The following is a 21959-nucleotide window of genomic DNA, read 5'->3' on the forward strand; positions in this document are numbered from 1 at the left end:
AAAGTTAAAGATAGTATCAAACTTAAAGAAAAAACATATAATTATGCAAAGACGGGTGGCAGGTCAGAAGATTGGAAAGCATATGAAGAACAGCAAAGAATGACATAAAGACTAATAAGGAGGGAAAAATTAGAGTATGAGAGAAAGATAGCTGGTAATATAAAGAGGGATAGTAAGAGTTACTACAGGTATTTAAATAAGAAAAGACTTAACAAAGTGAGCTCTGAAGAAGACTTATACAGAAGAAGAGACATACGGACTCAAAATGTTAACTCTGTTTCTCTCCACAGATGCTGCCAGGCCTGCTGAGTTCTTCCAGTATTTTCTGTTTTTACTTCAGATTTCCAGCATCTGCAGTATTTTGCTTTCATCTTAACAAAGTGAGTGTTGGTCCTATAGAAAGTGCACCTGAGGAATTGATAATGGAAAGTAGGGAGCTGGCAGATGAACTTAAAAGATATTTTGCTTTGGTTTTCACTATAGAGGGCACAAGTAACATCTTTGAAATAGCCGTAAATCAGGAAATGGAAGGGAGAGAGGAACTCGGGAAAATTATAATCATCAGGGAAGTGGTATTGAGCAAACTGTTGGGGCTGCGGTCTGACAAATCGCCAGGTCTGGATGGACTTAACTCTAAGGTCTTAAAAGAAGTGGCAAATGAGATAGTTGATGCACTGGTTTTAATTTTCCAAAATTCCCTAGGTTCGGGGAAGGTTCCATTAGATTGGAAAATAACAAATGTAACCCCTTTATTTAAAAAGGGCGGGAGACAGAAAGCAGGAAACTACAGGTCAGTTAGCCTAACACCTGTCATAGCAAAAATGTTAGAAGGTATTATGAAAGATGTTATAGCAGGGCACTTAGGAGAATTCAAAGCAATCAGGTAGAGTCAACATGGTATTGTGAAAGGGAACTCATGTTTAACCAATTTATTGGAGTTCTTTGAAGGGGTCACATGTGCTGAGGGTAAAGGGGAACTGGTGGATGTACTGTACTTAGATTTCCAGAAGGCAATTGATAAAATGCCACAACAAAGGTTGTTGCAGAAAATAAAAGCTCATGGTGTAGGGGGTAACACATTGGCATGGATAGAAGATTGGCTAGCTAACAGGAAGCAGAGTTGGCATAAATGGGTCTTTTTCTGGTTGACAGGATGTGACGAGTGGTGTGCCACAGAGATCAGTGCTGGGGCCTCAACTTTTTACAATTTATATAAATGATTTGGATGAAGGGACTGAAGGAATGGTTGCTAAATTTGCTGATGACACAAAGATAGGTAGGAAAGTAAATTGTGAAGAGGCTGCAAATTGACATAGATAGGATAAGGGAGTGAGCAAAGGTCTGGCAAATGGATTATAATGTGAAATTGTCCATTTTGGCAGGAAGAATAAAAAAGAAGTTTATTATCTAAATGGTGAGAGATTGCAGAGCTTTAAGATTCAGAGGGACATGGGTGTCCTAGTGCATGAATCACAAAAGTTTAGTACGTAGGTACAGCAAGTAATTGGGGAAGCTAATAGAATGTTATCATTTATTGCGAGGCAAATTGATCACAAAAGTAGGGAGGTTATGCTTCAGTTGTACAGAGCACAGGTGTTACCACATCTGGAGTATTGTGTACAGTACTTGTCTCCTTATTTAAGGAAGGATGTAAATATGTTAGAAGCAGTTCAGAGTTTTACTAGACTAATACCAGGAATGGGCGGGTTGTCATATGAGGAAAGGCTGGACAGGTTAGGCTTGTATCCACTGGAATTTAGAAGAGTAAGAAGCGACTTGATTGAAACTTTTAAGATCCTGAGGGGTCTTGACAGGGTGGACGTGGAGAGAATGTTTCCTCTTGTGGGATAATCTAGAACTAGAGGTCATTGTTTAAAAATAAGGTGTCGCTTATTTAAGACAGAGATGACAAGAAATTTTTTCTCTCGGAGGATCGTGAGTCTTTGGAACTCTCTTCCTCAAAAGGCAGTGGAAGCAGAGACTTTGAATATTTTTAAGGAAGAGCTAGATAGATTCTTGGTTAACAAGGGGGTGAAAGGTTATCGGGAGTAGGCAGGAATGTGGGGTTGAGGTTACAATCAGATCAGCCATGGCAGAGCAGGCTCGAGGGGCTGAGTGGCCTACTCCTGCGCCAAATTCGCATGTCTGCATGTTCATTAGATGTGGGCATCACTGGCTAGGCCAGGATATATTGCCCATCCCTAACTGCCCTTGGGAAGGTGGTTGTGAGCTGCCTTCTTGAACCGCTGCAGTCCATGTGGTGTAGGTACACCCACAGTGCTGTTAGGAAGGGAGTTCCAGGATTTTGACCCAGCGACAGTGAAGGAACGGTGATATATTTCCAAGTTAGGATGGTGTGTGGCTTGAAGGGGAACCTCCAGGTGGTGATGTTCCCTGATGTTCCCATGTGTCTGTGTTCTCCTTCTAGATGGTAGTAGTTGTGAGTTTGGAAATTGCTGTCGAAGGAGCCTTGGTGAGTTCCTGCAGTGCACCTTGCAGATGGTACACACTGCTGCTACTCTGCATTGGCGGTGGAAGGAGTGAATGTTTGTGGATGGGGTGCCAATCAAGTGGACTGCTTTGTCCTGGATGGGTCAGGCTTCTTGAGTGTTGTTGGGGCTGCACTCATCCAGGCAAGTGGGGAGTATTCCATCACACTCCTGACTTGTGCCTTGTAGATGGTGGACAGACTTTGGGGAGTCAGGAGGTGAGTTACTCGCTGCCTCTGACCTGCTCTTGTAGCCACAGTTTTATTTGGCTAGTCCAGTTCAGTTGATGGTCAATGGTAACCCCCAGGATGTTAATAGTAGGGGCTTCAGCAATGGTAATGGCATTGAGTGTCAAGCAGTAATGGTTAGACTCTCTCTTGTTGGAGATGGTCATTGCCTGGCACTTGTGTGGCGCGAATGTTACTTGCCACTTGTCAGCCCAAACCTGGATATTGTCCAGGAATTGCTGCATTTGGACCTGGACTGTTTCAGTACCTGAGGAGTCGCAAATGTTATTGAACATTGTGCAATCATCAGCAAATGTCTCCACATCTGACCTTATGATGGAGGGAAGGTCATTGATGAATCAGCTAAGATGACACTACTGAGGAACTCCTGCAGTGACGTCCAGGAAATGAAATGATTGACCTCCAACAACCACTACCACCTTCCTTTGTGCTAGGCATGATTCCAACCAGCTGGGAGTTTTCTCTGATTCCCATTCACTCCAGTTTTGCTCGGGTGTTTTGATGTCACACTCGGTCAAATGCTACCTTGATGTCAAGGACAGTCACTCTCGCCTCGCCTCCGGAGTTCAGCTCTTTTGTCCATGTTTGAACCAAGGCTATAATGAGATCAGAAGCTGAATGACCCTGGCGGAGCCCAAACTGAAATTCAGTGAACAAGTTATTGCTAAGCAAGTACCGCTTGATAGCACTTTGGATGACCCTTTCCCTCACTTTACTGACGATCAAGAGTAGACTGATGGGGTGTTAATTGGCTGGATTGAATTTGTCCTGCTTTTTGTGTACAGGACGTACTTGTGCAATTTTCCATATTGTTGGGTAGATGCCAGTGTTGTAGCTGCACTGGAACAGCTTGGCTAGGGGCGCGGCAAGTTCTGGAGCACAAGTCTTCAGCACTATTGCCGGAATATTGTCAGGGCCGATAGCCTTTGCAGTATCCAATGCCTTCAGCCGTTTCTTGATATCAGGTGGAGTGACTAGAATTGGCTGATAACTGTCATCTGTGATGGTTGAGATCTCTGGAGGAGGCCATGATGGATCATCCACTCGGCACTTCTGGCTGAAGGTTGTTGCATATATTTTAGCCTTATCTTTTATACTGATGTGCTGGGCTCCCCCATCATTGAGGATGGGGATATTTGTGGAGCCTCCTCCTCCTCCTGTGAGTTGCTTAATTGTCCACCACCATTCATGACTGGATGTGGAAGGACTGCAGAGCTTAGATCTGATCCGTTGGTTGTGGGATGGCTTAGCTCTGTCTATTACTTGCTGCTTATGCTGTTTGGCGCACAAGTAATCCTGAGGTGTAGCTTCACCCGGTTGACACCTCATTTTTAGGTATGCCTGGTGTTGCTCCTGGCATGCCCTCCTGCACTCTTCATTGACCCAGTGTTAATCCCCTGGCTTGGTGATAATGGTAGGGTGGGTGATATGCCGGGCCATGAGGTTACAAATTGTGGTTGGGTACAAGTTTGCTAATGCTGTTGGCCCACTGCGCCTCATGGATGGCCAGTCTTGAGTTGCTAGATTTGTTTGACATCTATTCCATTTAGCACGGTGGTTGTGCCACACAACCCACGATGGAGAGTATCCTTAATGTGAAGAAAGCACTTTGGCTCCACAAGCACTGTATGGTGGTCACTCCTACCGATACTGTCATGAACGGATGCATCTGCAGCAGGCAGGTTGGGGAGGATGTGGTCAAGTATTTTTTTCCATCTTGTTGGTTCCTTCACCACCTGCCGCAGACCCAGTCTAGCAGCTATGTCCTTTAGGGCTCAGTCAGTAGTGGTACTGCCGAGGTTGGTGATAGACATTGAAGTTCCACCACCCAGAGTACATTCTGTGCCCTTGCCACCCTCAGTGCCTCCTCCAAGTAGTGTTCAACATGGAGGAGCACTGATTCATCAGCTGAGGGAGACACTACATGTTAACAGCAGGAGGCTTCCCTACCCATGTTTGACCTCATGCCATCAGACCTCATGAGGTCCAGAGTTGATGTTGAGGACTCCCAAGGCCTCTCCCTCCCAATTGTATACCACTGTGCCGCCACCACTGCTGTCCCACCTGTCCCACCAGCAGGACATACCCAGGGATGGTGATGGTGGTGTCTGGGACATTATTTGTACGTACAATTCCATGAGTATGACTACTCTGTGGGACAGCTCTCCCAATTTTGGCACAAGCCCCCACATGTTAGTAAGGTGGACTTTGCAGCGCTGAGTTTGCCGTTGTTGATACTGAATGGTTTGTCCGGTTTCATTCCTTATAGACTTTGTAGCGGTTTATGCAACTGAGTGGCTTGCTAGGCCATTTCAGAGGGCATTTAAGGGTCAAACACATTGCTGTGGGTCTGGAATCACATGTAGGCCAGACCGGGCAAGGAGAGCAGATTTCCTTCCCTTAAGGGCATTTGTGAACCAGGTGGATTTTTACGACAATCGTGTCATGGTCATCATTAGACTTTTAATTCCACATTTTTATTGAATTCAAATTTCACCATCTGCTGTAGCGGAAGCATTACCCAGGGTCTCTGGATTTCTAGTCCTGCGACAACACCACTACTCCACAGTCTCCTCGGTCTTATTGAATGGTGGAGCAGGCTTGAAGGGCCAAATGGCCTACTGATGCTCCTTTATTCCTATGTTCCTATCAGGAGGAATGAGGAAATGCAGAGAGATTGAACAAATATGTTTTGTCTGTCCTCACAGTAGAAGATGCAAGTTGTGTACCAGGAATACAGGGTAACCTAGGGACCAACAAGAGTGAGAAAATTATTGTGATTTATATCCATAGAGAGAAAAAGTACTGGAGAAAATCAAGGGACTAAAATTTGACAAATCCCTCAGTACCTGATAGCCAACATTCTAGGGTTCTAAAGGAGATAGCTACAGAAATAGTGGGTGTGCTGACTATGATTTCCCAAACTTCCATTCTGGAATAGTCCCAGCAGATTGGAAGTTAGCACAAGTAACACTGCTATTCAAGAAAGGAGGGAGAGGGAAAACGGACCTACAGTCTAGTTAGTCTGACATCAGTCCTCTGGGAAGTGCTAGAATTTATTATGAAGGAAGTCTTAACAATGCACTTAGAAAAGCAGAGTATGATTAGAACAAGTCAACATGGTTTTATGAAAGGAAAATCCTGTTTGGCACAGTCATTAGAGATTTTTAAGGGTGTAACAGGTAGGGTAAAGAAAGCAGGGAGAGCGAGGAGACTTCATTTTAAAAAGAGCGTGGAGAGTGAGGAGATTTCATTTTAAAGAGAACGGGGAGACTTCATTAAAAAAGAGAGCAGGTGCCTTCATTTTAAAAAGAGCACAGAGAGTGGGGAGACTTCATTTAAAAAGAAAGCAGGTGTCTTCATTTTAAAAAGAGCAGGGAGAACGGGTAGACTTCATTTTAAAAAGAGTGCGGAGAGTGGGGAGACTTCATTTAAAAAGAGTGCAGAGAGACTTAATTTTAAAAAGAGCACAGAGAGCAGGTGTCTTCATTTTAAAAAGAGCGGGGAGAGTTCATCCGAGAACAGCGGCAGAGTGACATCACGAAACACAACATGACTTGAATGCAGGGAAAGCAGCTGATTGGTGAGTATAATTGGTGAGTACTTCTAGTCTTTAAAATAAAAGTAAGATCTTTAGCTTGTGTTTAGGTCTCTAGTCTTCTCTTTTTTTCTTAAAAATAGCTTGTTAAGTATAAGATCGATAGATCGATACTGGTGTAAAAAAAATGATTACAATAAGTGTAAAGAGCAGGGGTACTAGAGTAATTAATTAATAAATTAAATAAAATACGATAGCGATGGCAGGATGGGTGAAGTGTTGCTGCTACAACGTGTGGGAGCTGCTGGACACCAAGGTGATCCAGGGCGAACACATCTGAGGTAAGTGTTTGCAGTTCGAGGAACTTCTGATCCAAGTTGAGGAGCTGGAGTCAGAGCTGCAGACATCGCAGCATCAGGGAGTGGGAAAGTTACCTGGTTACGTTGCTCCAGGAGGCTCCTCAGATTAGGTAATTCAAATCTGGTCTTGGATCAGGGACAGGAGGGTGTGACTGCAGGTGAGGCAGGTATGGAGACCCAGGGGTCGCATTCGAGGAGTCCAGCAGTTACGATATAGACAGGTTAACTGAATGGTTATCAAGGTGGCAGATGGAGTATAATGTGGGAAAGTGTGAGGCTATTCACTTTGGTCATTAGAATATAAAAGCAGAATACTTTTTTAAAAAGCGTGGAACTTGTAAATGTTGATGTTCAGAGAGATTTGAGTGTACTTGTACAAGGAACACAAAAAGTTAGCATGTAAGTACAGCAGCAATTAGGAAAGCAAATGGCATGTTGGCCTTTATTGCAAGGGGATTGGAGCACAAGAATAAAGAAATTTTGCTACAATTGTACGCAGTTTTGGTGAGGCCACACCTAAAATATTGTGTGCAGTTTTGGTCTTCATGTTTAAGGAACAATATACTTGCATTGAAGGTGGTACAGCAAAACTTCACTTGATTGGTCTTGGGGATGTGAGAAGGTTGTCCTATGATGAGAGGCTGAGTAAACTGAGTCTATATTCTCTGGAGTTTAGAAGAATGAGAGATGATCCCATTGAACATTTAAGATTATGAAGGATTTGACAGGGTAGATACTGAGACGCTGTTGCCCCTGACTGGGGAATCTTGAACAAGGGGACACAGTTTCAGGATATGGGTCTGATCATTTAGGGCTGAAATGAAGGGAAATTTCTCCACTCAAAGTGTTGTGAGTGATTGGAATTCTCCAACCCAGAGGGTTGCGGATGGTCAGCTATGATCATACTGAATGGCAGAACAGGCTCAACAGGCCATATGGTGTTATCCAGCTCCAATTTCCTATCTCTTATGTTCTTATGTGTGTAAACAATTTAGAGAGCTTTATATTAAGAACAGAGTTGCAATTATGGATACTTCAGCTGTCCTAGACTGGGATAAGTTAAAATGTTACCAAAATGAGTAAAGGTTCTTAGATTGTACCTAGCTTCGACGCAAATTGAACAAAAAAGGGATGGAGCGTTAGATTTATTTCTGCATAACAAAGCAGAACAAGCAAGTACCCCGAAGATAGAGGAATACTTTAGTAATAGTGGTCATAACATAAATAGGTTCACTTTAGAAAGGGAAAAGAGTCCAAGAAAAGATGTTGTACTGAAAATTGCCCAATTTCAGTGGGATGAAAGGCAGCCTGGTCCTGATTAATCTGTTGGAAAAATGACAGATCAAACAGTGAACCAGCAGTGGGAGGTACTTAAAAGAGAAGGAAACTATGACAGTGTCTAGAAAGGAATCACCAAGAGAAATTTGGATGGCCAAAAGGTGGTATTAAAGAAGATTGATGGTGGTGATCAGCATAAAGAGAAAAGGCAATGGCTTTTATCAGCACAAAAGAAGTAAAAGGTTAACCAAAGAATAAAGACAGATGAGGCTGTCTTACACTTGAGAAGAATGAAATACCAGAGACGGTTAATAAGCATTTTTAATCAGAATCTACAGAGGAAGGTGAAAGAAGGACTGTAGGAATACCCTGAAGGGGATGTGAGGAAACCACTACAGGATTTAAATATTTAAAATGGAACTAAAAGTGAAAGATCACTAGGGCCGGATGGAATACATTACAGGATACAGGGGGAGGTTGGGCAAGAGACATCAGAAGCACTAACTGTAATTCCAATTACCTTTGGAATCAGGAATTTTGCTGGAGGTTGACAAATGCTCTGAAAATGTGAGACCTTTTCCACTGGGGCAGGGAAGATTAACAGAGAATTTAATAACAGATTTTCAACATTATAAAATGTCTTACAAAGGTAAATAGTGAATGACTGTTTGCTTGGTAAATAGTAAAGCGAATTGAATCATTGTAAAGGCAGACCATAAAAGGATGTCGGTAATTGGCAAAGAAATGAATGAGTCGAATTTTTGTACAGCTCTCCATTTAGACGTATGGTGGACAGTCTGACGTTAGAACATACCCAACAGTTGCTAACGTGCTGCTAACAAAAGCAAACTACTGCAGATACAGGAAATCTGAAATAAAATCAGAAAGTTTTGGAAATACTCTGCAGGGCTGGCACCGCCCCTCCCATGGGGACCTCCATATGGGCAGTACTTCATCAGAGAGCAGGTGGATGCACTCCTCGCCTCTGACTCACGTGTCACTCATTTGAGGGCTTCCAACAGCTCTGTGTGATGTTCCCCTGCCTTCTGCTGACTCTCCAGGATGAGTTGGAAGGCTAAACCCAGAGGCTCGTCATCTGACTCGGACCTCACAGATGCCTCTTCCCCAGCAGTCCTCCAAGTGCCGGAGAGCTCGGCTGAACCTGCCTCCTTTAGCTGCAGACAAGTGTTCATGCAGTGACCACCAGACTGTGAACCCGAGCCTGCTCTAGATAAAGGTCCCACCAAGGTGTGTGTCTCTGCACTGCTGGAGGGTGTGGGTAAGCGCTGTGACAGGTCTTCCAGGCTGTTTATTTCCAGCTCTTCAATGGAGGAGGTCCTCTTAGCTGGAGGTGAGGACCTGGATGTTCCTGAAGGACTAACTGCCTGAGGGTGTCGGTCACTTGGTGGAGTTCCTGTGAACCAAAGTAGAGATAATTAGTGCATAGCAGCAGAGTCAAAAGCAGGAGAGAGGGCACTCAAAATTGCGTTTAGAGAGAGATGATGTGTTGCAGACTCCTGACATAGGTTTTCGCCGCCGACCTCACTGTCACCACAGGCACGGTCCATGTCCTCACCAGTTAGCGCATTGGCACACTCCTCAAAGTAAGTGAGGGGCCTAATGTGGGCCACTCCACCCCCAGGCTGAGACCTCTCCCTGCTGATGTGAGCCAGCTTCTCCTGCATGGAAACAGATGGAGAGAGCGTGAGTGGGACACATGGCACTGCGTGGAATGTTTGTGTGGTGAGCGGAGCCATGGACGGGATGAGGACGTGAGCTCCAGAGGGTATGAGCCTGATGGAGATGTGAGGGTCTGAGTGAGAGTTAGTGGTGTTGTCCCTTGAGGTGTGAGATCCCTATGGATGTGTGATGGGTTTGGGAATGTGTGTTGAAAGTGATGAGGTGGTTGATTTACCCTGGCGAAACAGATGAGAGCATTTATCCTCTTGTGGCACTGGGTGGCTGTCCTCTTTTACAGGGAGTTGGCCCTGACCATTGCTGCCACTGCCTCCTATGTTGGATTGGTGACCTTGCTTGCTGGCCTTCGCCCAAAGCAGGGGTACAGGACTTCACAATGAGCTGCCACTGCATCCAGTAGGCACTCCAGGGAGACATTGGTAAATCTGGGGACAGCATGTTTTCTCCCTTTGGCAGCCATCAGTTCCCAGCTGCTTCCTATCCCTTGAAGAGTGCTAGCTCTGTGCAGAAGTGGCCTTTAAATATGGTGCCAGGTTTACTGAAGGCCTAAGGTGATGGCGGGGCAGGTGAATCAGAGGCTGCCCCGGCAGCAACCTGGCCTGTTTCCCCAGAATGAATTATTAATGAGGCGGGAATGAGATGATACGGTGTGAAAAGCCGCCATTGTGGCTCGTGGGTTAAATGTCCTTTTTCCCGCCCACTACCACATTTAGTGCAAATCTGGGACAATTCCGCTCCTTGTTTATGGAAGGATGTAAATGCGTTGGAGGTGGTTTAGAGGAGGTTTACTAGATTGATACCTGTAATGAGGAAAGGTTAGAAAGACTGTCCAGCTTCTATTGGAGCTTAGAAGAGTGAGGGGTGTCTTGATTAAGTGTATAAGATCCTGAACGGTCTTGACAAGGTGGAAGGGGAAAGGATGTTTCCTCTCGTGGGTGAGTCCAGAACTAGGAGCTACGGTTTTAAAATTGGGGGTCACGCTTTTATGACAAAGACGAGGAGAAATTTTTTCTCTCACAGGGTTGTACTTCTCTGTCTCGAAAGGCGGTGGAGGCGGGGTCACTGAATATTTTTAAGGCAGAGGTAGGTAGATTCTTGTTAGGCAAGGGAATCAAAGGTTATCAGGGGTAGATGGGAATGTGGAATTCAAAAAACAGATCAGCCATGATTTTATTGAATGTTGGAGCAGGCTCGAGGGGTCGAATGGCCTACTTCTGCTCCTATTTCCTATGTTTGTATGTTCATATGAACAGTGTTGCAATGGTGGTTGTAGTGCTAAACGAGTTTAATAATCTTGGTGTGTATGTCGTCATTACCACTGCACAGCAACCTTACATTAGTGCAATGCATTAAATAGACATGGCATGCATAATGGTCTTCCATCCACATACTCTGACAGTACTTTGATTGCTTACATCACAACAGCTTCCTATCCCATGAATGGTTCCTATCCTTAAATCCTCAACTTCTGCTGCCCCAAAAAATACTTCTATACATTATACCCTCTTGTTATATGCTGCTTTGTCCACACCCTCTATGGACAGTTCAGTGATACATAGACGTCCATGTATGTCCCACTGCTCTTTATTTGAAATTGTGTCAAATACAAACATTGCTTTCTAACAAAAATACAGTGTATCCAGTTTTAAGTTATTTTCGTATTTATGTTTCTATCAACTAAATTAACAACAATTCGTATTCTATTGTTATAGTATTGACATCTGATAAACTAGCCAGTTAGTTTGTAGTGAAACTTCATAATCTGCTCCAGCAGCATTCTTCCAAAGTGTGGTGATGGGTCACATAAAGGGGAGATTAGTTGGATTAAGTCGATGAGTAATTATTTGCGGAGAAAAATCAACAGGCTGCAATTTGTCATTAACTACTTCTCCAAACATCTTGGTGGCGAACACAGAGGAAACACTGTCACTCCACATCAGCAGGCTTTGTTTAGTTTGTTGGAAAGGCACTTGAGATGGCATTCCTCAGCCAGTCAGCAGGCAGCAAGCGGCCCACAATCCTCCATTGTCCGGGACATTCAACAAACAAACACAAAAACACTGGCAGCATTTGGGGTCCTGCCCTTGGCCCAACATCACCAAGAGAAAAAGTAATTAAATCAGGCTTGCAAGCAATGTTGGGAAGCTGCCTGCAGAAACGTAAACAACATTAAGTCAGACTGAGAACTCATTACGCGCTGACAGTTGGTCAGGTTTCTGCTGAATGCTCCCTGCATTTGGTTCACAGTAGGGATGAAGCATGTGGCAAATTCAGTTGATCACACTCGGCCAGTACACATGGTTTGTTAATTGATGTGTTAGCATTCCAATTAGAGAGACTGGAGAAGGTAAGGAGAACAATTAGAAGGCTCTTTAGCTATCACAAGCTGTTAGCAGTAGGAGTTGCGGCCAACAGTGATGTCCTGGCATTCGAATGGGAAAATCTTGCACTTTAATTTGAGGCCTGCTCAATTAAATACATTAGTGGCTCTCCACTGCAGGCAGCAAATGACACAGTGAGAAGGCCTTGAGGGTTGGAAGCTGAAAGTTATGCCAGTGGCTATAGAAAGGCCGCCGTAACTTTTTATGCAGCCAAGCTGCCGGGTGCATAGTAAAGAATGGGCCACTGAAGATGGATAATAGTTGGCAAAAATAAAAGCAAAAAACTGCGGATGCTGGAAATCCAAAACAAAAGCAAAAATACCTGGAAAAACTCAGCAGGTCTGGCAGCATCTACGGAGAGGAGCACAGTTAACGTTTCGAGTCCGAATGACCCTTCAACACACTTTGGTAAGGATCATCCTGTATGGTGAAGGTAACCCAGGACAACTATTTGGGATTGATTTGATGGACTTGTCCTTAAGCAATAGATGTTGAAACAACACTTGCGTACTTCCACCACAAGGAAGAGGTTACAAAGGCAAAATACTGGGGATGCTAGAAATCTGAAATAAGTATAGAAAATGCTGGAAATACTCAGCACCCCTCTAATTTCTTTCATTTAGGACAAACGGTCATCGACCTGAAACGTTAACATTCTTCCATTCTTCACTGATGCTGCTAGGCCTGCTGAATATTTCCAGCATTTTCTATTTTTATTTTATGAAGAGATTCCCTCCTGGACCTCAATGGGTTTTGTCTCGGACAACTCAACAAAAGGCTTTTGTGCCTTAAGGCCAATTTATTCACAAATCTGTGATATCCCGTTTATGAAAGGATCATGGAACCCAGCGAAAGATTACTTAAGAATTTGAAGTCTAACTGCAACAGCCTTCTTTGTAGATCCCAGTGCCTGATTTATTACGTGACTAAACATAGACACATAGAAATAGGAGCACGAGTAGGTTATTCAGCACTTCGAGCCTTGTCTGCCATTCAGTATGATCATGGCTGATCTTTTATCTCAACACCCTACTCCCGCGCTCTCCCCATACCCTTTGACACCTTTAAACTACACCAGCTGTTCCTGCTTAGCCAATGATTCTTTTCACCAAAAATGAAGATTAACTACAGATCAGTCCTGACCATCACCTGGTGGTCACAAGAGGTAAATACACTACACGACAATTCCGTGTGGCAAGAGAAAACAGGTGTGTCCCTGTCAAGATGTGGCACCATCTCCAATGGAACTGGACACAGAGCACATGGACATTGGTAAAATATGAATTGTTTGGAATTAAGGATAGTGGGCCTATCTTTGCCTTTGGAATACCTCTGGAGCAAATACAAGGCATGCTAGTATGTTGTTGCACAACCCCATGGTGTCTTCCTGAATGACCAATTGAGAGCGATTCTTTTCTCTTCAACTTTGTCAAGATATTATCCTGCTACTGTGCAGATGGTTAAGTCACAAACGTACTCATTGAGGTATTTAGCCAGGTAGTCAGCATGGTGGGATTTGTCTTCATGAAAAGCTCGGTGGTAGCTCAGACCATTTCCTGCAGTTGGAATATCCGGAGGAGGATTTGCAGCTCTGGACAGCTATTAGCTCTAATGTCAGGCCATTGAGGAGTTGGGGATCAGGGGGGAACTTGTTGGGGTCTGAATTGCCCAACGGAAAATTCTTTACCATAACAGCAAGATATTGTGGATGCTGGAAATCTGAAATAAAAACAGAAAATACTGGAAATACTCAGCAAGTCACACAGCACCTCTGGAGAGAGAAACAGAGTTATCATTTCAGGTCAATGACCATCAGAACTGAGAAATCTTTAATCTTGATTTCTTCTTCTGCGATGTGCCATGCCCCTAGTGGTGATAAATTTCTCTTAAATCAGTGATTATTGGGAAGCTGAAACATGGACCTTGCTTATGGCTGCTTGTGTGTGCAGATAAAGCTGCCATTGGCCACATATTGGTTGGGATTTCAGGTGCAGCCTACAATTGTTTCATCATGACAGAGCAGCATGTGCGGTGTAATCGGAATTTCCAATGCGGGTGGCTGTAGTTCTTTGCAAAGTCATCCCTAATGTGATTCTGTGCAATGTTAGCCATACAGGCATGGAGCTTCAGAAAGTGCAGCTTGTATAATTGATGACATTTTATTTAAGCCACCAGTCACTCCAAAGTACAAGCCCCTGATCCTGTTCCAAATGTTGGAGTCGGAGGCATATGTATCCTGTTGTGAAATACACCTACCATTTCTGGTACAACTGGGCTCCTGCCATTGTCCAAGTTCTGGCCGTAGGGCGGCCCCACCCACCGCCGGTATCACCGGTCCTGCTGAAAGTCATTGGACTTTTGACTGGGCCACCGAATTTTCTGCGGCGGATCCAACCATGACAGGGCCAGAAAATCCAGGGCAACTTGTGAGAGAGCTGGCTGCACATTGAAAGATCCCAAAAAGAGAAAAGAAGCCAGCCTGTCCTCTTGCTTGTCTGGTTGCAGTCCTGCAATTGATTTTTGTAACTGATTGTGGTATTGAAAGCTTGGTCTTTTAATTTTGACATCTCTGGATGTCCTTGGCAACACTGGGTATCAGGGATGTGCCAGTGGCTCTGGCATATAGATATAAGGTGAAAATTACAATGCATAATGTGACTCCTGTACTTATCCATTTGTATATTACACACTAACTCCCAAATGCTGGGGAGATTTTGATGGACAGAAAAAATGAGGGAAGAACCCAGCATAATTGGGTCCTCTCCAAATTCTGTTCTCACCCGCCCAAAATCTGGCATATCTGTGCCAAAAATTTTGAGGAAGTAGAAGTTCAATTACAGTCCTAATATAAAAACATCAAGAGGGAGAAATTATGCTGAGCTTGATTAGCATTCTCATTTTGAATTGCTGAATATGCTATTTTAAAGAAGTCATAAAACTGCTAACAAAAAAATAAATAGGTTAATGGTTTAGTGAAACTTGGTGCAGACAGAAGCAATGTAAGTCAAGTCTTCAATAAAAAATGGTACAGAGTAAATTCTACCCGAAAGAAAAGTTCAAAACTGCACATTCAAATTTCAATTAGCATCAATTACAAGGAATGTAAAGGAGCCTGAAATTGACCGCATGTTTGACTGTGTCTTTCATCATTAAACGTGACTTTCTGTAGAGTCTAAACCGATTGCATCTAAATTGGGTACGATCATTAAAGTCATGTTGCCTTTACTCTCTCAGAGACTGGCCAATAAAGTTCAAGTGAGACTAAACATATGGAGGACTTTAGCCAAAGTGAGTGATGGTAATACAATTCATTGAAAGTTGAAAATGCTGCTTCAGTGTGCAGTCAAGAATAAAACAATTCCTTCTTGTCTGATCAAACTGTTGTACTTTTTTCACCCACGCACATCCCCTCCCACTGAATCTTTATGCTTAATCGGGTCTTATTCTCCTCCCTATTTCATGCTGTTACAGTCGATCCTCTCTCCACTGCAGTTTCAGACCAGGTGATTACCGTTTCCTGCTAACACATGCAATTCGAATATGGAGCACCAAGCATTTCTGATTATTTTTGAGCCTTCTCCATTCTCATAATTCTGACACATTGCAGGACAATCCTGGCAAGATATCAACAGGTGTGGTGTCAGGATAGAACCAATTCAAAGCCTTCTGGTGCATACCAGTAACAGCAGTTGGCCTCGCTAGACTACACAATCGAATTTCTAGCTCAATATGTACTGCCCGCAAAGATCTACAGAGCATAAGATATTTCCATCCAGATATATAAAATTATGGGGTTATATTTAAATCTGGCCTGTTGGACTTGTTCACTTTCTGGCATACCTATTGTTATTTGGATGGGGTGCTGGAGGGGCATGATGTTACAAAATATTGGGAGGCATCAGCCTCATCCTTTCCTAGTCCCTGCTCCTGAGCACTTTCAATTATCTAAGTGGGAGCTGACTCCTGGATGGTACTGAAACCCAGAATAGGCTCCTTCCATCTGATTCACCAGCATGTTTAAAGCAGAGAAGAGAGCTCCATGGAGATTGGACTGCCCAGAATTAATAAGAGAATGACTTATGTTACAGGAACTCCATTGCAAATATCCGCTTAACATCCATCTTCTCTCTTGGTATTGGAAACGAAGGTGGGAGGAAGCAAGGAATATGATTTGAAATAAAAACTGAAAATGCTGGAAATACTCAGCAGACCAGGCAGCCTTTAGTGGAGAGAGAAACAGAGTTAATGTTTCAGGTCGGTGATCTTTCATCAGTAGGGGAGAAAGTTAGAGATGCAACAGAGGCAGGGAAAGGGGGAAGAGGAGAAAGACCAAAAGGGAAGGTCTGTGATAGGGTGGCAGGGATGGGGCAAGGCATAAAGGGGTGGTGATGGGACAAGTAAAGAAACAAAAGATGGGTCTAGAGAAGCTTTAAGCAATCCCCAGCAGAATCATTAACAACAGCTGTTGTCTACAAAGAATGGAGGCAGAAGTTAGGATCTGAAATTGCTGAACTCAATGTTGACTCCGGATGGCTGTGAATTTACATCTAAAGATGAGATGCTGTTCCTCGGCTTTCCTTGAGCTTCATTAGAGCGGTGTTGGAGGCTGTTAACAGAGAAATCAGAGTGGGAGTGGGGGCAGAGAATTAAAATGACAAGCGACAGGAAGCTCAGGCTCATACTTGCAGATTGAATAGAGATGTCCTGCAAAGCAATCACCTAAACTGCAACTGATCTTCCCAATATGGAGGACAGCACATCATGAGCAGCGAATGATGAATTGAAAAAAGTACAATTAAATCACTTTTTCACCTGGAAGTAGTATTTGGGTCGTATCTATGGTATTTTGCTTTTATAAATAGGGCCATGGCTTCTAGGATAATCATGAAATAATAGGGGGATTTGACTGAGAATGGTAGAGCTTACTATGGTTGAGCTAAATTGGACAAGGAATGATTAGATCATTTATGCGCCAGGTGTGCTCAGGTTTTCTGCCTTTAGACTTAAGGGAGCAGAATTGGGAACCATAGCAGAGAAACAGTAAAAACAGAACATGGTGAACAATTTAATTGGAGTAGAGCAATGAAAGCAGAAGTGAGGGAAAAGTTAAGCAGGCCAACAACTATAAATGTGTAATAGCAGGTCTGGGCACCACCTTTTAGGAAGCACATGAAAGATTTGGAGAGGTACAGAAGAGATCTACTAGAATAGTTCCAGGGTTGAGGGATTAGAGTTATGTGGATAGTTTGGAAAACCTGGGTTGTTCTCCTTAGAGCAGAGAAGGCTAAGAGGAGGTTTAATAGTGATGTTTGAAATCACAAAGGATTTAGATAGAGTAAGTAAAGAGAAATTGTTTCCAATGGCTGAAGGATCAATAATCAAAGGGCACAGAATTAAGGTGATTGGCAAAAGAACCAGAGGTGACATGAAAAATTATTTTTTTAGGCAATATGAGGTTAGGATTTGGAAAACATTGCCTGGGGTGGTGAATACAGATTTGGTAGCTGCTTTCAAAATGGAATTGGATAAATGCTTGAAGGAGAGAAAGTTGCAGCATTATGGGGAAAGAACTGGGGAATGGGACAATCTTTGAAAGAGCAGGCCCAGACTTGAAGAGCCAAATGGTGTCATTCTGTGCTGTACAATTCTATGATTCTAAGTTGCCTTGAGGCTTTGCAGGTGACATCCCTTTATATTTAGAGGCAGGAATGGAAGAGAGCGATGTTTTTGAAAGAGGTAAAAAGTTGTCAGAAATTTAAGGGTAGAGGTCAAGCCTGGACTTGCTGACAAGTACTAAGTGATGGAAAGTGTAGTCAGCTCAGAATAGTTTGGTGAGAGGAAAGGAATTTCTAACTATAAATTGGGGTTTCTTTCAGTGCCAGAATGTCAAGAGGTTGACACATGGTGAATTGTGGATTGCAAAGGCCTCGTTTACAGGTAAGCAAACATTCTGGTCGGGAATGCAGAGTTGGATAATGGTTGATGGGGAGGAGGTTAGTGGGAAAACAGTGATCTGGACAATTTGCCCATATATTTGACATAATGAAATGCTGTCTAGCCTTATCTGGGCAAACTCCATGAGAATGTAATTTTTCAAATTTATTTGCTTTTAGGTCCTCTCTTGATAATGAAGAGTTCATTGACTCTTCCTTTCGCCTCTGTTAAGTGACTCTGGCATACCAAAGAGCACAAACCAGCTGCAAGAACCAGTCCAAAGAGGCATCAAGAAGTGAAGTGGTCTTACTCGTTGTTCCAGCCACCTCTTCTCTTGTGCACAGCAACAAGTCAAGTGCTTTAAATAACAGGTGAAGTCTTTAAATGCTACATCTGGATGTTATTTCCCACCTCCCAAAACCCAGGCCAACCTGAACTTGGTGTTCACTATTGGCACAATTAATGGGCTTGATCTCAGGAAATCTCATAAAATCAAACCAGCATCTGGGGAGCAATCCACTTGCTGTGTCATGGTCCAGCTATTCTCATGCCGGGGTGGAATTTAATATTGGAGATAGGGGTCTCGGCTGCTGCCTGGAGAAACAGTGGGAGCCCTGCTTCACCTCCTTTGGGGAAGGCTCACTGGAGGTACCCACCAGGCACTTAACTGGGCAGCAGTAAGCCTTCCCTGAGATTTAGGGCCCGCGGGGTACAAATCCCGCCCCCCTCCCTCCCCCCCGAGAGCTGCTGGCTAAGCAGAGGCCGGGAGATCTCCCTTGCCTGTCTGTGCCACATGGGGTGTGGTGGCTTCCGCCAGAAATGCACCAACCAGAGGTCTAGGATCAATGAGAGATCCAGGCCACAGGCAAGTGAAGGCGGGATGGGGGTCATGGGGAAGGACTCCCTAGCAGGGGGCAGGAACGGGTTGATTGAAGTGGCTCTTAGCGGGACTTCCCTTCTCGATGCCGGGTCCCTCGATCAGGCACATGAGGGGCAGCCCCTGGAAGCTTGCAAGCAAACCTGACAGTGTCTGCTTTTCGATGGTGACACTCCACCTGCCACTGGCTGAATACCAGCAGTGGTGGAATGAGGTCTTTAAGTGGGCATTAATTTCCCACTGAAAGGCCTCAATTAGCATCTGTAACAAGCCTCCGAACCCAGGACTTAATCAAACAGAGGTGGGAAGGCGGAGGGATCCCCACCCCATACCATCTCGCCCAATTAAGTGCTCCCCCCATCACCCCCTCCAAACTCACTGCTGGGTGGGGGGAGGCTGGCATTAAATTCCACTTAAGGAGTGTAAAACTCCCCCTTGATGTCTTGAATATCCTTGCAGTTCATATGCAGTGTGCCAGCATTCAGTTCCTTCATATTGTATGGCACTTTACAAATTTGTACTGATGTCTTGGTTTTCATGCATTAATTGTCCCTCTAGCCCACAACCATTCCCCTACATGTATGTGGCTGTTATTGTGCATTACATCGTGCTGTAAAAAAAATGAGGAAACACAAACATCGAAAGAGCTGTGATCATGTTATTGCCATTCATTGACAAAATCATGGAAGTTTTTCATGAAGTAATCCCATTTGTTGCTACACAAATAACTGCCAGAGTGTGTTTGTGAACACTGTGCTATCTGAGTAAATGTTTGCTAAAACAGAAGTTGGAGTCTGGCAGCCTCATTAACGCTGTGTAAAGGCTATTTGAAATCTGGAACCTGTGGAACACCATGAATGCAGCAGAAAATTACCCAGTATCAAAGAACTGGTTTTACATTACAAGACAATGACTCAAAGGGCAGTGGTAGTTTGCTGACAATTGCTGTATCAACTAATAAAAACGGTGACCCCCACCCCCAACATGACTAGTGAGTCACGCTACAGTTTTAAATTGTTGCTGCTTTAATTGCATTTGTGTTGTTCAATTCAAACTGAATGTGCTATCCTGCATAAAAGAAAAACTTGCATTCACATAGAACTTTTACTTCAGGATGCCCCAAAGCACTTCACAGCCAATGAAGTACTTCTGAAGTGTAAGCATTATTAGCTTCATATAATACAATCGTGTATAATTTCCTCATGCTTTAAACTTTAACGTAGAGCTGGTGAGGAATATTGATATTTCTAAATTTTCCTTCAATTGTTACAACGATGTTACAAAATTAAAATTGATTTCCTTTTTGTTGAAGGATTGTCATTGACTGGTTTATGTCTGCTATGTGTTTGTTGACATTTTTATTCTCCCAGAAACATTTAATGCTTTCTTTTCCCAAAGCAGAAATAATCCAAAGAAGGTGATCATCTCAGATTGCATATCTGTTGCTCTACAACAACAGGAGTGAAAGTCTCCAAGTTTCAGCCGGCCACACTATCTGAGTCTGGATGCCCACTTTTGGAATAAGATTTCTAACCCAAGCACCTCTCTCACTCATAGCACTCGCTATCAGTCATAACCTCTGCGCTGAGTCTCCAACTAGTTCAATTGAGCTGCATGTCACATGTCTGGCTAAAAGAATAACACTTAAATTCACAGATTTAACTGCAAGAAGAACATATTTTAATCTGCCATGCTGGCCAACTCCCTAATATATGCTATCTGACTTTCAACCTCCCCAGGTTAGGTGATCCCATATGTAGTACAGAGTGTACCTTACAATGCCTCACCCAATGATCATATAGTTTCTAATACTAACACACACACAATCAACTATCATCATGACATCCCTCCATTACATCCATGGCATTAGATCAAAACACATGTCCATCATTTTTCTGCTTCATGTATTTAGCTCAGATTCCATCCCTCACTAAACATACCACAATAAATATTGCAAATATACTGAAAAAATCATTATTTCCTTAGCTCACTGAGTAAATGAATTTCTTCAATTACGAATGTCAGATAAGTTCAGTGCATCATAGTCCAATATAGTTTCAGTATTTTGTTCAGTCCCTTTTTGGAACTGTAATTTCTCTGTGGCATCCCTTGTGATAATCATCACCACGTAATTCGATGCTCCTCAATGATCCAATCCGATTGCTTTCTAATGTACTGTACTTGCAAATATCACAAACAGGAATTTTAAAATCACAAGGGCAGCATTCAGCGTACACTCTTTTTGTTTTGCAAATAATTACAACACATAAAACTTCACATCTAGGCACATGCTTTGTGTCAAGATTTGCTGTTTTTTAACTTAAAATTGCATTGTTTTAACTCACAAATCATTGCTGCAAACTGATTTCCACTTTGTTACGAGCTCAAAGACTACAGTGTTTCTAGTGTAATGTCTTTATTGAACTGCTTGCAAGATGGCTGTCTGCAGTGAGTCCCTCGTGGCAGAGGTCACATAACTACGGCAAGCCAGATAGGTTACGTAGATTGCATTTCAAAACCCAAACATCCCCTTTTTCTTAACGAACAAAAAGCAAGTTTACATGAGCTATCTTGTGTAACTGTGAGTCACCCAAGTCATCCAATATACCATAACTGTTCTCATGCATTAACAACTGTTGGTTATTCTTGTCAGTTGCTGCACATGCATTGCATACATAGTTGTTAAATTGTGCAGATCTTAATGGCACATGTGTGCATTGTCATTGGCTGTTCATCTGGTTGAGGTTTCCTCTCTGGGTAGTGTCATTCCCGTGGCACTTATTGCCGTGGTAACTCTTGCTATTGTTCCATTTAGTTATGATACTTGATTTGGCAAATTACAAACACATTTTCATTGTATCAGCCTGAAACATTTTATCTACGCATTCCTAATGGAGTTGCCCTCGGAGATTCTTTTGGTTCTGCATTGATAATGATAATTCTATCAACATGGGAGCCAGTAACATCACTATGTCAACATTAAATATAGCGCAAATTCTTGTAGTGAGGGAGAATCTAGAAACTGCTGTTTGTGATGTATGCACTAAAAACGTGGTAATAATAGAAATAGTCAGACTTGTTAAGTGCCTGAGGATGATGGAGAAGAAAAATAAAGGGCTAGGGTTCACCTGAGATTGTATCATTGCCAATCCTGTTA

This window comes from Cetorhinus maximus, chromosome 5 (genome assembly GCF_964194155.1).
Source record: "Cetorhinus maximus chromosome 5, sCetMax3.hap1.1, whole genome shotgun sequence".
Classification (NCBI taxonomy): Eukaryota; Metazoa; Chordata; class Chondrichthyes; order Lamniformes; family Cetorhinidae; genus Cetorhinus; species Cetorhinus maximus.